Here is a 24,177-nt window from a genome sequence, read left to right as displayed (position 1 = left end):
TGCAGCGGCCCAGTCTGAAGAGCAGTGAAACGGCCTACACGTGAGTCACTGTATTTGTATACATGTAATAGTTGCTAATTGTAAAAAAAAAAAAGTTTTCTATTTCGCGGATTTCACTTATCGCGGGTCATTTTCGGAACGTAACCCCCGCGATAAACGAGGGATTACTGTACACAAATCTTTTTCTTCTACGGAGACACAAAACTTTTTTTTGCAAGTACACAAATCATTTTCTACAGAGACACATCATTTTTGCAAGTTACAAATAGTTTTTACAGAGCTCGCTCTCCTGGCACTAATTTCACGCCATAGTTTCTAGCTTAAACGGTGTGAAAGGAGTAGGCGACGGAAAAAAGTGAGGAAAAAAAAAATAAATAATAATAATAATAAAAAAAATAATAAGTATGCAGAATAACAATAGTGTTTTTGCTTGAAGCAAACACACTAATAACTAGAAAGGCATTTCCTGCTGAAAATGCGTTGGAATGCTGAAAGATGAAATTATTTTTCTTAAATTGCAGAAAATACAGAAATGAGAAAATACCCGCAAGCTGAAATGAATGTCAAAAATGTGTGAGTCACACAAAAGAGGCAGTGTGGAAACTGAACTGCATCATCTAACAACGCTAAGAGCTGAAATACAATGCGGGAGAAGCTGAAAGCTGAACTGTTAAACAGAAGAAGAAGTAGGCCTAGGCTAGTGTAACAGACGTGGTCTTGCAAGCTCCGTCAGAGGTATCGGGCAAATCGTCCCGCACTGGGTTCGAACTTACCACCTCTGGCTTCCCAAGCGCCACCACTACCAACTACACCAACGAAAAGCTAGCTATTCGTTGATGCGGGTGGCCTGTTACATACCTGAGGAGTGAGTTTCACCGATACACATCGGCTACATTCACCCCTCAAACTTACTCCGGCCGGTTAGCTGATGCTAACCTAGCGATCCGGGTCACGGCACCAGTGTAACAGACGTGGTCTTGCAAGCTCCGTCAGAGGTATCGGGCAAATCGTCCCGCACTGGGTTCGAACTTACCACCTCTGGCTTCCCAAGCGCCACCACTACCAACTACGCCAACGAAAAGCTAGCTATTCGTTGATGCGGGTGGCCTGTTACATACCTGAGGAGTGAGTTTCACCGATACACATCGGCTACATTAGCTAGTTATAAAAAATAATATTATAGTCTTAACAGCTGAAATTATAGTTGGGATAGTAATAGCAGTAGCAGATGTGTGCATTGAGTGCGTTTACTCGGCTTTCTTAGTAGGATTCAATGTGATTGAATGAAGCATACAGCAGTAGGGCCGATACAGAAAGACACGGCGACACTTTGTTGCAGAAGGATGATGGTGCAAGTTTTGTCCGTGGAGCATACAACGATTAATAAAAAGAATCATGTAGACGCGCTTATTGAGTAATCGCATAACTAATTACACATGTAAATCAGAATCAGAATGGGATTTATTCGCCATGAAAGTTTGCACAGACAAGGAATTTGCTTTGGCAGGAAGGTGCATACAATAAACATATAGGGACCTAAAATTTAAATATGTGGACTATCTATACTAAGGGTACATAAACTAGCAGTACTAAGTGGGATTAGAATAGAATTAAATATACAATAAAATAAATTATATTCTAATCCCACTTAGTACTGCTAGTTTATGTACCCTTAGTATATAGTCCACATATTAAAATTTTAGGTCCCTATATGTTTAAACGGAGTAATCGTATGGCATAAACCGACAATTGCTAGTAGAAGTATTATATTCGTCTTAGTAGCTGAAATTATAGTGCTCTTAGTCTTTTAATGAGACGAGTTGACTGAATAGCTCTGTCTTGTGACTCCACTAATCAGCTAATACAAATCACCTGTGTGAGAGACTGAGTGGTGCGTGTCTGTCGTTGCCACGGTGATGGTGCAGCTATGATTGCTAACGCGCTGAGGGAAAAGAATAACAGAAATGTAGCTAGAATCCACACCTCAAACAAGTTAACCTAGACGCAAAACTATACGTCCAATCCCAAAAATAAGGATATTTTCCGAGACCCAAGACTCTGCCGAAACCAGAGATGTCCTTTATATTTCTGTGCGGTCAGAAATACGACTCTACCGGCAGTTTCAAAATCTTGTTCTTTTTGCTTTCTCTGACGAATTTGTCCCAACATTTGCATTAGTCTCTATGGGGCTTGAGACAGACTTTGTCTCACTCTCGGGCTCCTCATGCAAAAAGTAAATAACTGTGTGTTTCCATACCCATATCCGACCAGCACAAGCACGGCATCGTTTTGATCCAAAATGAAGCTTGAAAAGTTAATATTGTGGCCGTGAGGGCAAAAGTGCCATTAAAAAAAAAAAACGGTTTCGGACTATGCTGTCACTCTGAATTTGCGCAACATTCCAATGCCTCACTCTAGCTCTCTACATAGAAACCCATGTAAATCTCAGAAACGGCTTGAAAAAGTCATGAAACATAATCAGTGATATTGAAAAAAGTTGAATAGATATCAAAAAGCTGAATTATTTAAAAATAGTTTAGGGTTTTGTCAACATTTTAAAGTTTAAACGGTGGCTCTAGCTGGAAGATTGAGGAAGAAGAAGGATTTGGAAGTTGAAGAAGTTTTAAGAAGTTTGAGAGGATTTGAAAGAAAACTCCATTGGAAACCCATGTTAAAAATATTATGAATATTGATTTATATTAATTCAAGCATAAGAGGTACAAAGCTGAAAAGTCAAAGTACCCATGGCCTGAAACTGCTGATTTTTTTGATAGCTGAACGGTTTTAATAGCTGAAGATTTGAAGGCGCTGAAACGTGCCACGGAAGAAATAGAAGATAAATAATAATAATAAAAATAATAAGTTGTTGGAATGCTGCAAGATTCAAAGAACAATTCAAAGAACAATTGTTGGAATGCTGAAGCAGCATTCCAACAATAAGTTGAATAAAGATTCAAAGAACAATACTTGGAATGCTGAAGCAGCATTCCAACAATAAGTTGAATAAAGATTCAAAGAACAATACTTGGAATGCTGAAGCAGCATTCCAACAATAAAGAGAAACAGGAAAACATAATAATAATAATAATAATATGTGGGTAGATGACATGACACATGATTTTTCTGTAATTAAGTGTGAATGTTTATTTAGATGCATTTTACCACTTAAACAACACATGGTAGTGAAGCATATTATGGTTCTTTGTTTTAAACTTATGATTTTGTATGAAATATCTGTTATGTTTTGATTATATTTTAAGGTGAATACGCAAAATGTCCTGCGGTGTGACCGTAACATAGGTGAAGCATTAAACTTACATATGAACAAAATAAACCAGAAATATCTGGAGCAGCTAATAACTGCCTTGGCATTATATTGTATATATTTACATTATTAATATTAGGTTTTAATATGCGCAAAACTAGTAAAATAGTATTTACAGCAAAATAACTTTCGTAACACAAATGCTGTCCTGTGGCGTGACATGGAAAATCAGATTTTTGAAACGGCAGTTACATGGACAACTATAGGGGTCCTTAGTCAACCCCCCCTACAAGGAAGCCCCCCAGATGTTGGAATGTACAGTGAAGGTTAAAAGGTGAGCGTTTACCTCTGATTCATTTCATAAATTTCACTGTTTCTGTCAGACAATGAATGTGTCATTTTTTGAGAGTCCTGTAGTGTGACAGCTGTAGTTCAAAATTTGTAAAAAATATAGATTTTTAATTAAACATATTAAGGTTAAAACGGTGTAATTATTCAGTTAGCATAATAGCTAAGGTCAGTCTTGTATAGCAATGACTCAAAATGGCCACAACGATGAAAATGTCCTGCGGTGTGACGGCCCTGTCCTGTGGTGTGACGGCCCTGTCCTGTGGTGTGACTACTCTGTCCTGTGGTGTGACATAAATAAGTTTGATGTCTTGTTTGGTCTTTATCTGTTATTCTTTAAATGTTATATATATATTAGGTATTTGAGTCAATGTGACATAATCATTTATTGTATCTGGAATGTTAACAATCACATTAAAGGTCTTTTTGTCGATTTTTATAGCATGAGCAAAGAATGAGCAAAGAAAGGACTAAGCAGTACCGGGAAAGGTTAAACCAGGATGAAGCCAGGCGTGAGGAGATCCTTAGGGAGAGAAGAAGAAAGTTAATAAGCTGATAATAGGGAAAGGGAGTTGAGGCTTTCTTTAAAATGTACACTTTGTGTAGAAACTGTGCAACAACTGTCTCTGCTTTATCAACAGATATCAAGAAAAGAAAGCTAAGGGAGAAATTCCACCAAGAAATATAAGTGGCCTCCCAAAACAAAAAAAAGAAAAGCGTCGTGAAGAATGGAGGCAGACAAAGGCAAAGAACAGGAAGAAGAAGAAGGATCTGGCAGCTTTTTTAGACATGACTCCCCCATCACCTGAAGGACTTGTCCATGGTTCTCCTGTGCATGGTTCTCCTTCTCTATCTCCCATTCCAAGTCCTTCTATTCTGTCAACAATCAGCCATAACCTTCCCTTAGCCCATCCACCAAGCAATAGGCGGAAGAAAACAGTGTGTCAAGCCAAATTGAGAGCCAAAGTCAAGAAGCTGGAAAAAGAGAACATGACGCTTAAATCAGAGCTGGATGGCATAAGAAAAGTGAACAGCAAAATGAGGGTCCAAAAGCATCGCTGGGGAAAAAGTAAGGAATCTGCCCGTCAATCCACCACCAGACGAGCAAAGAAAAAGGTTGCTACAGAAAAAAAAAAAAAAGTTATTCATTTTCTAACCAGAGATGAAAACAGTAGGCTCTTGGCGGGAAAAAAGGATACAGTAGGGCGGAAAAATAAAATGCAGCGGCGTGTTCTGACCAACACATTATTGGAGCTCCACACCAAATTCAGCCAGGAATGCACCTTGGTGCATCAGATGTCATACCGTCAGTTTGTGAGGTACAGGCCCAAGCACATCACAGAGGCCAGACCCACAGACAGGAATACTTGTGCATGTTATTAGCATGAGAACATGCATCTTCTCATAGAGTGTTTGGTACGTAAAGGCCTGATCGCAACCAAGAGCCTTTCCCATCTTCTGTCTGAGATAACGTGCAATGCTGAAGATCAGCAGTGTATGAAGAGGCTGTGCACAAACTGCTGTTTTGATGAGGTGCAGCGCAACACACATGATACCTCTGAATTGGCAAGGTGGGAGCAGGTGGCAGCGAGAAGATGTGACAAGGTGTACAAAAACTGGGTGAAGAAAGGGGTGAGTGGAACACTGGGACAACTTGCAGAGGCCTTCCAACATGCCTTGGAGTCGATAGCATCCCACCAGTTTAACTGGATGCACCAAGCACGGAAAATAAGAGAGTTGAAGGGAAATTTGCAGGAGAACGACTTAGCTTTACATATAGATTTCTCTGAAAACTATGCTTGTAAACTTAATACTGAGATACAAGCTTTTCACTTTGGTGGAAGTAGGAGCCAGGTTACCCTCCATACAGTTGTAGCATACACCAAAACGGCCACTCAGAGCTTTGCAACCATATCAAAGTCTCTGAGGCACGATGAGCATGCTGTGTGGGCTCACTTACAGCCGGTCATTGAGGACCTCCAGATCCAGCATGGCTCACCGTTTGAGTCACTCCATGTAATCAGCGATGGTCCTGTGACGCAGTAAGCCAGTAAGTGTACCGCAATAAGACCAACTGTTTCCTGATGAGCACTGTGCCATTTACCTGGGGGTTCCAGAGTGTAACATGGAATTACAGTGAAAGAAGTCACGGAAAAGGGGCTCCTGATGGGGTCGGAGCTTGTGTGAAGCGGATGGCAGACCAGGTTGTGCTAAGGGGACATGATCTACAAACTGCTGAGGCACTGTTTGACTTCTTGTCCAGCAAAGATGAGATGAAAATCCAAATTAAATGGATAGAGGAAAAGGACATTGCTGAATTTGACACACTGCTCCCTCCTGTCCTACCAGCTGTGAAGGGTATACTGGGCACACACCAGATTTTCACTACGACACCGGGGGAAATATTTCACAGGGAAGTCAGTTGCTTCTGCAACTATCCCAAAGTGTGTGACTGCTTTAATGTCAAACAAGTCACAATGACCACTGGCAGTCCAGGTCAAGAGGTGAGCACAGTCCCTCCCTCCCAAGATGAAGATGATGAAGGTGACCAAGACGTGTTGGAGGTGAGAAAGTTCATCATTGTCAAATATGATGAGAAGCGATATGTGGGCTTTCCAGTGGCCTGACAAAAATGATCGCATCTATTACTCTCGTACCAACATAATTGGGGGGATATCTGAGCCTGAGCCCTGTGGTAGAGTGGCAAAATTGGACCAACTTGATTGGATCATGTTCAACACAGCTTTTTCTAACATGATTTCAATGACATTCTACTGAGAAGCAAGATATGTTTTGTCTTCTTCTTTTTGACGACTGATGCCTCTAATATGTTGATTATTCAGTATGTCTTGTTGTTGACAAATCTTAAGTTAAAAATGCAAATGGATTTGTTTGTTACAAAAGTACTTAATACATTTTACCAATAAAGTTCATACAATGTCTCATCTCTTCCTGTGGTGTGACGGCACGTCCTGTGGTGTGACATCACTTCAAATACAATTAAATTACTTTTCCTAATCTTAACTAACTTTTATTATTATGTACATATGAAAATATTGCATAATTTAACTATCAAAAAGAAAGCAGACATTTTCATTAGGGTTTTTTTTTCATTTTATAGAATATTTCCACTAGAGTGAGTGATAAAAGATGGCAAAAGTGAATAATCAAATAAAAAAACAGCTGTGAAAAATAATCATATGCAGAATTTTAATGAACATTCTGAAAGAGTACTTCTTAAACTTTAAACATACCTAAGTTGTACTTGAAATCAATAATAGTAAAATATTGTAATTTTGTCATAGTGACATGTCACACCGCAGGACAAATTGTGGCTGAAGCTATAAGAAAAGCTTAAAAAATAATGAAATTATACAAAAAATCTACGGAACACTAGCAGTTTAAAAAAATTCAGCATTTTAACATTATAATTTCATACAACTGTAATCCTCATTAGAACTTTATTTAAAAAAAATACTGTTTCACCCTTATTTGTCAACTACCCACATATGTGAGAGAACAAAGGTTGTGCCCTTGCCGAAGGCAAAGCACACCCAATAACTAGAGAGGGTACAATTTCTGTGGAAATTGTAGGGTGTGCTCGCTTGCAGGTGGGTCCGTCCCCTTAAGTTTTTTCCCATCTAGTGATATTTTCAAGCATTTAGCCTACTCAAGAACCCCCTTTGAAACAAGCTACTGTAACAACGTTGTCACCGGCAGTATTTCAGATGGAATCGCGATTCAAACAGTACCATCTGCTAACTGAAAATATGCCCCCAACAACGTAAATAAGCTTTACATCTATTTAGGGAGAAATGGCTAATTCAAAAGTGGCCCGTATCAGATTCAAGACCCTGGTATTGACCTTCCGAGCAGTGAACGGGACTGCACCCATCTACATCAAGTCTCTCCTGCAGCCCTACACCCCCACCCGTCACCTACGGTCTTCTTCAGACAACCGCCTGGTGGTCCCACCGCTCAAGACCGCCCGGTCCCAACACAAGCTCTTCTCCTGTCTGGCCCCCCAGTGGTGGAATCAACTCCCCACTTCCATCAGAGACACTGACTGTCTCTCCACCTTCAAGAAAAGGCTCAAGACGCACTTGTTCCGGGAGTACAACGGTACTTAGGAATGGTTCGCTTGACCCGATGTTAGTTTCCTCAAGGATCACAATGACTCTCGCTTAGAGACTTGTTGCTCTTGTGGTTAGTGGTAACTGACCTAAATTTTTGTACTCGCTGTGATATATTGTTTATTATTGTTGCTTGCTTTTTTTCCACAGGTACACTTGCACTTATAGCAGCTCATGTTGTTTAATTGTAACTTGTTTAACTACATGCTCTTATGGTTCTTCCCTTTGGCACTTATTTTGGTTGTTCACAATGTGTGCTTCATGTTTTGGCTACTCGCAATGTTTTGTGGCTATCTCGTTGTTATGATCAGTGACCTATGCACTTTGTAAAGCTCTCTCTTGGAAGTCGCTTTGGATAAAAGCGTCTGCTAAATGAATAAATGTAAATGTAAAAGAAGTTTGCTACGAGCAAGCTAGTTGCGGTGGCTAGCCAAACTTCACTGAGTGAGGGGATTGTTTGAAAGCGCCGGAAATGAGAATGTTTGTTTTGACATCAAGTTTAGGCTGTGGCACTGAAGCCAGCGCACACCACACAAGCTTGAGTTTAAACTTTACATACATTCTTTCATGTGACATTACTTACTGTACATGCAAGTCTTGATTTGCTTAAATGTACATGTATGATGCTGCTAGTAGTAGCAAAGAGTCAATATAAGTTCTTTGGTAGTAGTACACCACGGCACGATACGATACTCGCTGTGCAACAGCACATCAATCCATGCGTCGTTGCTAACGTGTGCTGACGTGGTGACGTAGATAGCACTGAGTACCCTTTGTCGACTAAAGGCACTTTTTTGCCACAAAAACGTTGTAACCTCCTAAACCGTGCAACGGAACGTAAATAAAAATACAAGCAACGCAATCGAGAACAAGACAAACATTTTGACACAGGCGTTGTCTATGTAGTCCAAATCTTGACTGATCCTTAGGGGGGTGAAAATAAACAATAATAAATATATATGTGAGAGAACAAAGGTTGTGCCTTTGCCAAAGGCAAAGCACACCCAATAATTTTAAAGTACATTACAGGTTACATTTTTTAGATCCATCTCATTCTAATTATTCATGTCTATGAAAATCTATTATGCATTGCACATTGAATCTTTTTTGGTACTGAAGCTGTAACCTTAATTACTGCCAAAACATTCTGAAGCCCTATAATCTTATACTAATAATTATCAATTGGAGTATTAATGGAAAAAAACGAAAAAGCTACTTGAGAAAGAAGCAGACAGAAGGGTTGCATTATGCATTTGAAGGTTATACTGTCAAACTGACTGAAGAACTAAATAACGACGTGAAAAAATGAAGATAGCGTGGCTCATTTCCTGGTCAATTCCCATGATGCAAGGTGGTAAATAGTGTTAAAATGTGCTGATAAATTTGCCGTTTGTTCGAAATACAAATGTAACTTCATCAATTTCGTTTTTTAAATGTGTCTGCTTAGAATGTAGTGTTTTGTTTGGTTGTCATTGTTGTGGTGGTTTACCATTGTAACCATGAGTTAAATGACTGTTACGTTTCATAAGAAGAGATGGATTCTTTTAACGCTTGTGCAGTGTATAGCTTCTTTCAGCTAAGAATCTGCAGTGTAACTTTGCAAGGGGCCCCATTCTCGCTAAGTGACTTATAATCTGAGGCGTTTGAGGGGCTCTTAAACATTATAATATATTACTATCTAATAGTAAAATTACATTTATTAAGTTTACTTCTTGAAGTACTTACATTAATTGAAAGTGCACTTGAAAGTATTGCAAAGTATACTTTGAGGCTCTTTAGGAAGTATACTTCATGAACTGAAAGTGCACTACACAGGTTACTTTAGAGTATTCCAAGGTATACTTTTAAGTACTTTAGGAAGTATACTTTATGAACTGAAAGTGCATTACACAGGCTACTTTACTCAAAAGTAAACCTTGAAATACACTAAGTGTACTTAAAAGTGTACTAAATGACCTAAAAAGTGAGCCAATTCAGTTTACTTAGTACATAAATAATATATAAATAAGTACAAAAATAGTATATAAATAAGTACACTGCTAGTATACTTTAAGTAACATGATAATAGTATACTTTTTATATTAAGTATACTTACAAAATAAACTTGAAGTATACTTATTTTTTGTAAGGGTAACGGAGGTCACTTTCTCAGGCAAATGACGAATGAAACAGGCTCGGTTAAATAAATCCGAGATGCTGGCTATCTTCAGCAGGCTCGTATCTACAATAGGCAGTCCTCCCTGACGTTTTTGGTGTAGTGAAATACAACATTGTGCCAGTGAGCGACCCGAGTCTGACTCTGAGGCTAACGTCAAAACAGTATAACGCCGTGAGACGCAGTACGTCTCACTCAGCTATCTGCGTACTGCGTCTTTTACTGAGACGCAGTACGTCTCAAATCTAACTATTTGTATTATCCGTGTGGTCCTTTTGCCATTATAAATGCTATCCTTTCCCGGTTTTCTGCAGCCACGTTGCGCACGCATCCCGAATGTTTACAAACAAAAAATTGTTCTATACTACTCCGTTTTCACGGACACGGACACAGGGAACGCCCTCTCCGACGTGGAACGCCCTCTCCGAGCCCCTCGAAGAGCTCTACGTGCACCTCCTGATTTTCCTGACTATCCGTCCGTCCGTCAGTTTACGGATACCCCTTGGCTGTGATTGGTCCGTATTAAGAATCGCTTGCGTCAGGGGCGGGGGTGGGGTTGCCGTGACCAACAAGACAAACAGAATCCTTTGACCGCCATTGCTGTAAGTTTTTACAATTCATATTTCAGCTAAACAGTATATGTAAATCAGCATCTGAATTAAAATGTGATGAGAAATGGGCAGTGTAATTGCTGAAAATGTGCTTATGTTATTGATAAAACGGCTAATTTGTAAGTTTGCTCAGACTTTTCAATAACCTAGCTAGCATCGCAGTGCAGCGCCACCTACTCTTCTGGCGGTGAATTGTTTTCAGCACCCACAGCCTTCGGAGTACTATAAATTCAACAAATCCGTCCGACTCCGTCCTCTGTCTGTCCGTAATGGAGTCGGAGTAGTATAATTCGGCCTTTAGTATGCTAAACTACTTTTCATTTGATGTACTGATGTGACTGATATTACAACAGAATCTGATGGCAATTCAGTTCAGTGATATAAAAGCTATTCGTGTAGTGTTAATATCGCTTGATTAACATACTGCCACTGACCCTTCCTATGATCAAGAACATTTTCTTCATCTCCCGAATTATACATTTTGGGATCATTAACTCATCCTGATGAGAAGTAGCGGTAGGCTTCGGTGCTTTTAAATGCCTTAACCCTCGTGCTGCCTTCGGGTCACATGACCCAAAGGTTCATAACGAACCATCGTTGTGTTTACCCAATTTTACCCAATACAAAAACAAATTAAAATAATTTTCTTTTAACCTTCGCAATGTGGGGGGTCTGAGACAGCCCAACGGTTAAAAGAAAATGCTTCACTTTGTTTTTGTATGCGGTAAAGTTGTCGCAATACGACGGTGGGTCACAATGACTGATGGGTCAGAACGACCCGAAGATAACACAAGGGTTAAGGGCTTCCCCGGTGTATGGAGAGGGATTGTGGACGAGGTAAATATAGATGTCAGCAAACGTCAAATATGGCTGGTTTTTACTATACTTTAGTGGAGTAAGAAGTTCACTTGTCAGTAAATAAGGATCAAAACCTAAAGTATCTATCTCATAAAAATATTGTTGCTTTTCGTCGGTGGTAAGGTGCTATTTTCGTGTGCGAAAATTTTGTGACTCTCACTGAGGAGACACGGGGGGTATTCGTCATAGCTCACTAATCGGTTTAGCGAGCTAATTTTCAGGCTAAGAAAAAAAACGCCCCTCTTTTTGGTTCGTGGAAGCAACTTTCGATAAATCACCATAGTAACATATCAATTAGCACTAACCTGCTCCAGAGCAGGCTAACGTAAGTGTAGCTGGATAAGCTTGCCACACCCCCGGTAAATAACATGGCAGCTCCCTTTTTCAGAGACCCAGTTGACCAAGGAGCTATATTCTAGTTCGATTACATTTCCATACCAATAGAGTTCTTCGCGATCGCTAAGATCCTTTATTTCACACGGATGAGTTCTTGTTTGAGCGATATCGATTCAGCCGACAAGGACTCATTTATTTGCAAGACCTTCTCGGGCCGTACATTGCAAATACTACCCTTACAAAAAAGAAGTATACTTCAAGTTTATTTTGTAAGTATACTTAGTATAAAAATTATACTATTACCATGGTACTTAAGAGTATACTATCAGTGTACTAAAAGTGTACTTATTTCTATACTATTTTTGTACTAAGTAAACTGAATTGGCCCACTTTTTAGGTCATTTAGTACACTTTAAAGTACACTTATAGTGTATTTGAGGTTTACATTTAGTCATTTAGCAGACACTCTTATCCAGAGCGATTTACAGTAAGTACAGGGGCATTCCCCCCGAGGCAAGTAGGGTGAAGTGCCTTGCCCAAGGACACAACGTCATTTGGCAGAGCCGGGGATCGAACCAGCAACCTTCTGATTACTAGCCCGCTTCCCTAACCGCTCAGCCACCTGACTCCCTCTACTTTTTAATACTGTAAAGTAGCCTGTGTAGTGCACTTTCAGTTCATAAAGTATATTTCCTAAAGTACTTCAAAGTATACTTTGGAATACTCTAAAGTAACCTGTGTAGTGCACTTTCAGTTCATGAAGTATACTTCCTAAAGTACCTCAAAGTATACTTTGCAATACTTTCAAGTGCACTTTCAATTATTGTAAGTACGTCAAGAAGTAAACTCAATAAATGTCAATTTACCCTGATTTACTAATATATTTAAATTTTTAGGGGCCCTTTTCGCATTGCTGATTTTGCATCGCCAAGTAACACCGCAGATCCTTAGCTGAAAGAAGCTAATTATTATGTATACACTAAAGTAAAATAATCCAGCTCCTCTTATGAAACGTAACACTCATTTAACTCATGGTTACAATGGTAAACCGGCACAACAATGACAATTACCACGCAACAAAAAACTACATTCTAAGCAGACACATAAAAAAAACGAAATTCATGAAGTTACATTTGTATTTCGAACAAACGGCAAACTTATCGGCAAATTTTTACATTATTTACCGCCTTGCATCGTGGGAATTGACCAGCCAATGAGCCACGCTATCTTCATTTTTTCACGTCCTTATTTCGTTCTTCAGTCAGTTTGACAGTATAACCTTCAAATGCACAATGCAACCCTTCTGTCTGCTTCTTTCTCAAGTCGCTTTTTCGTTTTTTCCATTAATACTCAATTAATACTCAACTCAATCGATAATTATTAGTATAAGAGTATAGGGCTTCAAAATGTTTTTGCAGTAATTAAGGTTACAGCTTCAGTACGAAAAAAGATTCAATGTGCAATGCATAGTAGACTTTCCTAGACATGAATAATTAGAATGAGATGGATCTAAAGAATTTAACCTGTAATGTACTTAAAAATTATTTTGCTGTATAATAATAGAAAACGTACATCCTACTCCAGAAGAAATGTAAACAATTTGATGTTTCGAAGTATACTTCTTAAAAGTATATCAAAAGTGAACTATTTTCAAAGCATACTTAAAAGTATATCAAAAGTGAACTATTTTCAAAGCATACTTCTTAAAAGTATATCAAAAGTGAACTAAAAGTGTACTATCCATATAATCCATTTAGTATACTGTACTTATAGTATACTTTAATCTACTTCTTTTTTGTAAGGGTAGTATCACACGCCGCAGCAAGCTTTATGCTTTATTATGAGCTTATGCTGCTGTATGTGAATATGTAACGCTATGTTTTAGGAAATGTCTTGTCTTATCTGTTGTGCCTGTGCTTTTTATATGTTTCACTGTGGGAGAGTGGGAAACGTCATATCGATTACTTTTTATGTCTTGACATGTGAAGAAATTGACAATAAAGCTACTTGAAACTTTAACTGTGCTTCAGACTCTGCATAGCCTTGAGGTTTTTTGCGTCAGGTACATTTTTATACAGTAGGCCTATAGGCGATGCAGAAAACATTGGCAAAGCCGCAGCATGCGTTGCTGTAAGAAAAGTGTACTTGGCGCTTAACCAGCTGATGAATCAATTCATCATATTCCCTGCCATGTCCCAGTCAATGAAATCAAAGAGGGATTTACACATAGGCCTACATGCATACACATATATAGTAGGCCTACATGATATAAGCGCTTTCAGTACATATATCCTCGTAAGTGTCTATGAATTCATAGATACTCTTTGGCCTTGTTTTTATCTACTTATTCTGAAAGAGTTGAGATCATTATTTTCGCTAGCAAGATCTCATTCGATTATTAATTTCCATTAAGCCTACTGCCAGCAGGCACATTTAAAGAAATGTGATCTGATTGATTGGGGTAATGAGGCACTTAAGATATGCCTATACATTTTCCCAAAACGTACAAATTTAGCTTATCGTAAAATTTTTGCCAAGCTGCTTGTCTTGCTCTGGCAGCGGTGCCGGTGTTTGACTTACCCATGATAATATGCTTATTGTCTTCGTAGAGACTCATTATAATAGTTTGCTCGGATGGCGAGAATATTGTAATGGAAATGAGCTGCGGGCTCATTTAATTAGTGGTTGCAGGTGTGGCTGATTATAGGGGGTATAGAGGAGGGGTTAAAAGGGGGATTGGGCCGAGACAGAGGTAGGCTGGTCGGAGCTGGAGCATTCTGGGAGACGGGTGGCGAGCGTTCGCAGTCACAAGGGCTGCCGGCGACAAAGTCAGTGAGTGAGAGGGGTTAGTGTTCCTGTGGCAGGAGGGGAGGAGTATTTGCCTCCTGTAGCAGCTATAGGGCGGGGAAAGTAGGAGAGTGCTCCGTTGCTAATAGACCGCAACGACTTAAGCCGACAACGCGTCCAGCTAACATTCAGCCCGGAGAGTGTACGACGCCCAAGCTCAGACCCCGGGGAGGGTCTCGCCAAGCGGCGGCTAAGTATCCAATTATTGACTGTTGTCTTGTCCATTTTAAATAGCTTAATTTAATTACCTGGCGGTGGGAGAGAACAGGGTGCGAGGAGCAGTGCACCGTCCATAGTGGGTAGTTGGGTCTCCCCTATACACGTGTGACGTAGCACAGGTGTGTGTTCGAGTGAGTGCCAGAGTGCAGTGGCGTTGGGGTGTCTACTCGGGGTTTGGCCCAGCTTTGAGAGTGCAGTGACGTTGGGGTGTCTACTGGGGGTTTGGCCCAGCTCTGAGAGTGCCGTGCTTTCACCGGATTGGGGAGGGTGGAGTGTGGTCCAGGGAGAGCCCAACTTCCTTAAATGCCTGTGTAGCCTGTGTTGTGCCCTGGAGTATTCCACCCTGGCTTATGAATTTTAGAGAACCATTGTCCGGACCTAATAAAGACCTTTTTTATATTGTTACAAGCTTGTACCTGTGTTCTTCCAGCCTGACATACTGGCAGTAATTTCCTGCTCCACGAACAAACCCACATTTATTACAATATCACCGCTCTCTCTTTCGTCTTTTCCGCCATCATACCGTTAGAAAATCACGGTTTTGGTGATCGACTTTTCCTGCCTTTTGAAGTAGGACGTGCACGTGCAATTTCCCTGATAAGTTTAGCCTGATTGAAATTAACCACATGATTTGGATGCGGATTAGCCGTTGACGAACCGATATTTGCTGTTCTCAATCATCTCGCTAATGTTAACGGGCTAAAGGGACAATTGATTAACTTAGCTTCAACCCTTACGACGAACGGGAATCGAATTGGTCCCCAACATGGCGGCCACAACAAAAAAGTCACGCGACTGAAACCCATGAGCTGATTGCTCTGACAACATGGCGTCTGCTCCAGATTCGCCGTGTTTGATTTGGGATCTTCCCAATCCCACGTTCTGTTGTAGTACATAAGAAACCAAATGTTTACTCTTCGTTTTAACAAATCTGCTTACAAAGGCGTTTGCAGACCTGTCGAAGAGTAAACATTTGCAGTTTAACTAACCCCAATTATTCACTGTACCAAGCCATGACTATGTACCATAAAAGGAACTCAAAACCCCAACCCTAATATTCAACGTCTCATACTGACGCCAAAGGGTACCCTGTGCGTCCGCATCCGACGCCTACGGCCATGACAAAGCAATTTGGCGACTTGGAAATGAGAACGGGTGAGCCTGATGCAAACACCACATTGCAAATGTGCTCAAACTCCTAATAAACGAACACCAAATTAACATTATATTTACCAGCTGCATCACAGATTCGGGCACTGCCTCATCTAGGCCAAATTCAATACATCTCGCCTATAGTAATCATTCAATGCAGGGAGCGACAGATGCGTCTCGTTCATGTTACTTCACCACGCGTTCTGACGCGTTGTGACACGTGTGACCATTATGAAATAAAGTGTTTTGTAATTCATACATTTTGTTCATTTGTAATTCATACATGTCAATTAGGCATTTAATTATATAATTAAGTCATCTATTTAAGCATTGTATGATATAATTATATATTTAGTCATGTTTTTAACTGACTTAATTTATCGGCTGCCCTAAAATCCAATTATAAAAACACAGACACACAGATTCTTGGCATTAATAGATAGAAGGTGATAAAGATGTCTCATTAAGGGTAACCAATTAATAGCCTATAGAAGCTATAGCCTATAGAAGCTATGGCCTATATCCCCTTTAGGCATTCAGAATGTTGTTTGACGTAGATAACGAATAAGTACACCATAAATATGTGAGCTGTGAATATGTGAGCTGTGAATACATTGTGATATATTGTGGAACATTGGGCCTCATTCTCGAACATTTTCTGAAGTTTCTTCTGAAATGTTTCTTACGGGCTTCAGAAAAACAACGTAAGAAAAAGACATCCGCCAAATTCATGAACGCTTGAAAATGTGTTCCTACGCAGAAGAAGTTTTCTGAGCTGTGCTCCCCCGAATTAGTTTTCTTAAGTTGAAAGCGTGTCCTCGTGCTCCTGAATTTGCATACATACACGCCCCGACAGCTCCTTATAAGGGCACGCAACAGCAGTGACGTGTGCAGTCAGAATCGACACAATTAGGAAAGCAACAGGAACGCACGTTATGTCCAAGCGAAAAGCAATTTTGCCATATTGTATGCCTAGGGTGCACACTCGTTCCCATTAAATAGGTCGAGTGATCAGTGATAATTGGATGGCCTGGTTGAATTTATATGATGTTCAAGTCCAAGTGCAATTTAAAGGTTTTATTTGTCACATACAACATCATACCAGTAAGATGAGCAGTGGAATTGTTCTCCACTGGATCTAACAGTGTGCACACTAAGCAAGGTAAATTATTGGTGGCCAAGCCGCGAAGCGGCGAAGCCACCTTAAGTGTTTCTATGTATTCTTCTTCTTATTATTATTATTACTATTATTATTATTATTGGGTGTGCTCAAGCCTTTGGCAAGAGCACAACCTTTGTTCTCTCACATATATATTTATTACTTTTATTTATTTTTGCCCCCCTAAGCCTCAGTAAATATTTGGACTACATAGACAACCTAGGTGTCAAAAGTTTCGTCTTTGTAGCAATTGAGTTGCTTGTATTTTAATTTACACTCCGTTGCACGGTTTAGGAGGTTACAACGTTTTTGTGGCAAAAAGTGCCTTTAGTCAACGAAGGGTATTCAGTGCTAGCTACGTCACCACGTCAGCACACGTTAGCAACGACGCATGGATTGATGTGCTGTTGCACAGCGAGCATCGTATCGTGCCGTGGTGTACTACTACTAGCAGCATCATACATGTACATTTAAGCAAATCAAGACTTGCATGTACAGTAAGTAATGTCACATTAAAGAATGTATTTAAACTCAAGCTTGTGTGGTGCGTCGCTGGCTTCAGTGCCACAGCCCAAACTTTATGTCAAAAGAAACATTCTCATTTCCGGCGCTTAAAAACAATCCCCTCACTCAGTGAAGTTTGGCTAGCCTTCTTTTGAATTAGCCATTTCTCCCTAAATAGATGTAAAGCTTATTTACGTTTTTGGGGGCATATTTTCAGTTAGCAGATGGTACTGTTTGAATCGCGATTCCATCGGAAATACTGCCGGTGACAACGTTGTTACAGTAGCTTGTTTCAAAGGGGGTTCGCTTGTTTCAAAGGGGGTTCTTGAGTAGGCTAAATGCTTGAAAATATCACTAGATGGGAAAAAACTTAAGGGGACGGACCCACCTGCAACCGACGCAAGCGAGCACACCCTACAATTTCCCCAGAAATTGTACCCTCTCTAGTTGGGTGTGCTCAAGCCTTCGGCAAGAGCACAACCTTTGTTCTCTCACATATATATTATTATTATTATTTTTATTTCTTTTTGCCCCCCTAAAACTCAGTCAATATTTGGCCTACATAGACAACGTAGGTGTCAAAAGTTTCGTCTTGGTAGCGATTGAGTTGCTTCTATTGGAATTTACGTTCCGTTGCATGGTTTAGGCTGAAGTTAAGTTTTTGTGGCGAAAAGTGAAGCTAACGGTGGCTAATTTGCTAGCCACAGTCACTGACGTTACTAACGTCGCTACGTCACTAACGTCACGAAAACACGCGTGACTACCTTTGGCAGAACATTCGTTTCGCATCTGTTAACTTGGGGGATAGCTAGGCTAACTATAGCTTTACTGCAAGGCAGCTGCAGAAACGCCACAAGCAAAGAGGCCAGGGTGATAACTATTTACTCATTTTACTTTGTGATATGACACACAATTGTGATGTGTAATGTACAGTATAAGATGATATTATTAAGGAAGTACATCTACTTTCGGAAACAGTAGTCTACTATTTCACTGAAGTATTAGCATCATGACATTAGCCTGTGTTGCCCGGGCAACACATACTACAGTGGTTTATGATGTAGCGTTATCTGTTTTCAATCGTTAAAATAAACATTCCTCACATATACATTTTCGTTGTAGGATTTATTCTGACATTAGTAAACGATTTGTTGGTGAAATTACCATTACCTGTGGTTTCAAACCAGTGTAGCTCACTGCAACGCTGTAGCTTACGCGAGACACACGACAAAAACATCTAACTTACACAGCTGTTTAGGAAGTCAAACGGCGACAGAACATGTTCGGCACTCCCCTTACTTAAATCAAAAGTCTATCTAACTACTAACCTGAACTTCATTGCCACAGCCTAAACGTTGTCAATCTGTTCATGAAAATAATTAATTTCAGCTTAAACCGTACAACGGAACGTTAAATCCAATTCAACCAACGCAATCGCTACCAAGACGAACACAGCAGTAGTCTAGTACTGTACCGTAGTAGTACAATTTACCGGGGCAGCTTCTCCACACAGGGCTATATCGCATTTTGCGTTGTTACTGACAATGATCGCTACCAGTGAGCTTTTTATAAATGAGCGATTTTCCACTAAATAAATGTCAAGCTTATTTACGTTTTGGGGGGCATATTTTCAGTTAGCAGATGGTACTGTTTGAATCGCGATTCCATCTTCTACTGCCGGGTAACTTTGTAGAATAATCTTCAAAGGGGGTTCTTTATTAATGAATGAATGCAATGAGTAGGCTAAATGCCTGAAAATATCATGAGAAGGGAAAAACTTAAAATGACGTTTAAATCATAGAGATTAGGTCAATTTTTACACCGGTCTGCCAAATTTATTAGTTTTGATTCAACGATGAGGCTGCCTCTTGCAGGGGAAATGAGAAGACATCTATTTCATTCTACACTTCACTCGTATTTTCAGTTGTAAATGAGCAGCAAAAAAAATATGCTTTTAAATCTATGTAATCTTTATAAATAATAAGTATGCATTTTTATATAACATATACAGAAATATCAGTTGTAAAAATGTCATTCAAAAACGGACCCCTGTGCAACCGACGCAAGCAAGCACACCCTACAATTTCCCCAGAAATTGTACCCTCTCTAGTTAATGATTGTACTTTATTTGAAATTAAATGTAATAATACATATATTAGTGATGCTTTGAAATCTAAATATGTTTTTGATAACAGAGGATTGTGTGTACAGGTTCCGAATATGGTTGCATTGTCCATAAAAAAAACAAAAAAACATTTTAAATTCATTAAATGGCCCATTTCCCCAAAAGTCAAAGAGATTCACTTTAAAATAATTTATAAAATAGGCCTATATCCGGTCGCTGACTTTCTTAGAAGAATATTCAAATTTGGTGTAGAACCTTCTTTATTTTGTGAGGTGGCTGATAGGGATGGGCGTGGTTAATCGAATATCCGGATATCCTAAAGTAAGTTAGTATTCAAATACTTTTTTCGAATACTTATGAGCATAGTTTAATTAAAAAAGTTTTTTTTAATGAAAAACCGTTGCTTCGTGGTGTGAATTCTAATAGTTGTGACGTTAGAAATGATGAAAACCATCAACAAAGGTATGCTACGTGACCCTGCGTTCTGCTGCGAGTCTCCTTTCATTTCATTTGGCGCTACAAGAAGCTTAGTTTCCTGGCTAAGCAGTAGGTACCTCGCCGCAACCTCAGTTCCTGCAGAGTCGTTTCTACGGGCCGGCCTGCTCGTATATCGACTCCGTACTCGCCTCTCCCCTGTTTATATGCTCATTTTCCTGAATAAAAATGCGTATGGCTAATGCAGTTGTGGCTTATTTTTTTTTTTATTTACCAGTAGCCATGAAGAGCTAGCATAATCGGCTATTTATGTTTGCATTGTGTGGTGGAGCACCGTATCCTATAGGATTCCGGTTCCAAGTTAATATCCAAGTTAATATGCAATATTTCTCCATGTGTGTCTTTCGTTTTTATCGAGGATAGCCTACCCAATGTGTTTAATTTCGTCCAATGTATTTTTTCTAACTTTTTATTACACATAATAGCTCAGCGCTATTCCGCCAATTTAAGAGCCTATACGTCTGAAGACGCAGCGTTTTTTCAAGTTCATTGTCTTTTCGTCATGTTGATAATTGATCTTTCATTTGTTTTCTTTATTCAATCCTTATTTAATATAATAGCTTAACAGTCCCAATTATTGCCAGCATGTTTGGTGGTTCATGTGTTTACTGTATGCTTTGCGTCATGTCAGGCTAATTACATAACGGAACCACATTAATAAAAATAGATTATCCGGATATTCGAAAATAATTTCGGATACTATTCGAATAGTGAAATCAGTTCAAATCTCCATCCCTAGTGGCTGATGAGATTCTGGAACCATGCTTCAGTCCGATGTAGGCCTAATCCAATTTTGCATTGAGGCTCGCTTGCTCTACAAGCGATTTTATCGTTCATCTGCTCTGCTATGCGCCCTCTGCTGACATCATGAATATGTGACTGTCAAGCTCGTGGGAGCAACTTCCGGGTCACAACACAAAAATCTAGGCAAAATTGAGAAAGAAGATTTCCACACACTATTTTAATTCCCGATTTCCATGTTTAAGCACATCAAAGAAAATCAGATAACGGGTCGTTTTTTCGTTTTCCGTTTTCTATTAACAAAACAGAAAACGGAAAATGTGTCGTTTTCCGTTTTTTGTTTTCCTATTTCTAAATGGTAGTCGGGAAACAGCTTGTTTCCCGATTTTGGTTTTCTTATTTCAAAACGAAAATCCATTGGCCGCAAAGTACACGGACCGGAACTCATATTAATGTTAAATAACCTCCTAAAGTGAAGTTTTCAAGTCATGTCACCTTTAATTACAAGACATTTACAAGGCCATATTCTGAAAACAAATGAGAAAACTTGCAAGTATGCAGTTTTATTTTTGAGCCAATGACAAGAAAACAGGGACTGTTCAAAATGATATGCTTTCAAAGGCTGATCAACTTCTCTCATAATGTTATGATCCGTTAAGCAATAAGTGGAAGTAAACTGGCTTCACCTGTGTTTGGGAGTGTGTGTGTATTTGTGTGTGTACAGGCACACAAGCCAAGTTGGGGTGCCTTGAAAGAAACCCTCTACCGATTAGATTGTTGATATGTCTTTATTGGACACTTAACACCTCATCAGACACTGTTAGACAAAGCCATTAAACCAACCAAGGTCTGGACCGACTCCAGCACCAGCCCTGGTATGTTCTCCACAGTTTGGGCCAGAGGGTCAGAACTACCGACTATGCTAAACTGTGTCTCATGAGACTCAAGCAATTTCAGACCTACTCCCCGTTAATTATTTTGAACAGCATGTCTCTGGGCTAAACACATCATGAGATAGCATAACATTCTGACTGCTATGCCAAAACAGTCCTTTTCTCTCTCACTGTTGTTTGGTACAGCTTACACTTTAGAGTCAATATCCCTTGTTCTTTTTCCATCATACCTCGTGCACACTTTATACCTCAGTTAATAAGCCATTTTGACTTTTTGTTAGATTCTAACTGCATTTCATTGACTCTGTACTCGTACTGTGCACAATGACAATAAAGTTAAATCGTATCTTATTGAATTACAGTTTAAAAGACACTGTGTGCTTGGTTTGCCATTATGGTAACCTTGTTGTGAGACGTGCTGTAGATGATACATGAGACCATATAAAAAAAAAGGAAAAGGGACATTGTCTTCTTGTCCCTCCAAAACACCCTCAATCACCGATAAGTAAGTGTTTAATGGAGAATTACAGTGTGTGCTTCCAAAAGTCGTTCATCAAAAATATTTCCAAAAATCCAACACTTTTTTGTGTAATAAAAGTTGAAGAAAAACTGGAGAAAAAAAACGTCGGACATTTAATAAAAAGCACACATTCCAAGCACCAGGAGAAGACTGAGGGTCCGTTTCATTTACTGCCAGGGTTCCCTTGAGGTGGGGGAAACTTTATATTATAAGGAATGAATTAAGGCATGGATAAAACATGGTAGTCAGATGCTCCTTGGTTTTATAGGATCTGTGCTAAAACAAACGCACCATGGGTCTGAAGCAGTCAACCTATACCCCCATTCCCATTACTTAGGTATAATTTTCCACCCATGAGATGCCAGTGAGCAGGGATGTAAAGTAGATTTCCCTGCCAGTGTTGACATCTAACTTTCCTAAAGCTAAACCTCAAGATATTTAATGTAGGCGTAACCGACACTAATGCGCTGTAATTAATCTGTTCGTTTTTTACTGACCATAAATTGCAAGACCCATTGCGAGTTCCACTTCACTTTATTTTCTCACCTCTCACCGGCAAGTCCATTTCTGTGCTAGCCATGAGAGTGCACTGTTTGAGGTAACGCCTGTTAACATATTCCCGCTTTCCAGTGCCATCCAACCTTAGTTTGTGCCTCAGAGTCTAGGCCAGCCAGTCTTGTTGGCGCAGGAAAAGAGAGTACAATCATACATTTCAACTTTTGGAAATCGCAAGTTGTCTATGTCAAAGGAGGTAAAGTAAAAGCGAGCAGCAAGCAAGCTTGTGAATATGTACTCTGTTAGGGATATAAAGTATTTTTTTGTGTATTTTGGAACTAGTCTATTGTATTGAGTTGCTGCTCACTGATTTGAAGGAACAAAGTAATTGGGAAGAAACAGCAAATACTTTTCTGGGAGCAATCTGAATATCATTCAACGGTTTAAAAAATTCAGCACCTGAGAAATTGATAACTGCATTTGTTTGACGTTAAAACAGACTCCAGCCCTGTTTAGCCTTCACTAGTTCTCCCTAGCCCTGTTAAACCTCACAGCCCTTCATAATGTAGGTCTGTCCAGTCCTTCTGAGCTCTCCCTGACCCTGTCTATCCATCACTAGACCACTGCAGTGCTCCTCTGCCCTCCTTAGACTTCTGCTACCCTCCTCAGCCCTCCCAGATGTATTCAGCCCTATAATCATCCCTCCCCAGCCTTCAACATCCCACTTCACAGACCTCCTCATCCCTCTTCAACCATACTGTACTCAGCCCACCCCAGACCTCCTGAGTCCTCTTGAGAACTGTACAGTTCAAACCTGCTGTTTACGACGGCGTGCGGTTAGAGGGATGAGTGTTTGACCTTTTCCACTTGGCAGGGGGAGCAGGCGTGGTGTCAGCACCCTACAGGGAGCTTAGACAGTGCCCTTCACACAGTCTAGTCTGGGCCAACAAGGTGGTCTCACACACAAACACACATGTGCTCACAGTACCATACACCTCTCTTTCTACATGATTCTCTGTGACTCTCTCTTTGCTGTTTTCCCAAGCAACCTCACCAGGAGTACAGTAACAGAGGCAAACCACAGCATAAACTAAAGTGGTTATTAACAAGGAAACGCAGGGAGGGGTTGGAGACAGGCTGAGTTTAACATACAGTGTAGATTACCTCCAGACACTGATCCTTGGTCAGTTTCAAACTTCTCTGCACGAATGGTGGAACTGCTGAACTGATTCTGTATCATATGTATAAAACCTCGCCCCCGCAGCAAAACAGACATGGTGGTCATGGTACCTACCTGGCATACCCCCTACTTTCTATACAC

General features: G+C 39.9%; 1 long non-coding RNA gene across 1 annotated transcript in view; it reads left to right on the top strand.

The window, feature by feature from the left end:
- Nucleotides 1-4,019: 4,019 nt before the first annotated feature.
- LOC134022940 (uncharacterized) overlaps nt 4,020-24,177 on the top strand; it is a 73,250-nt gene continuing 53,092 nt past the window's right edge. Inside the window, exons 1-2 of the long non-coding RNA XR_009930719.1 lie at nt 4,020-4,156; nt 4,255-5,108. This is a non-coding gene — a long non-coding RNA (uncharacterized LOC134022940). The remainder of the gene's footprint in view (nt 4,157-4,254; nt 5,109-24,177) is intronic.

Source organism: Osmerus eperlanus, chromosome 7, assembly GCF_963692335.1.
Source record: "Osmerus eperlanus chromosome 7, fOsmEpe2.1, whole genome shotgun sequence".
Lineage (NCBI taxonomy): Eukaryota > Metazoa > Chordata > Actinopteri > Osmeriformes > Osmeridae > Osmerus > Osmerus eperlanus.
This window is presented reverse-complemented; position numbering and strand designations above follow the sequence as displayed.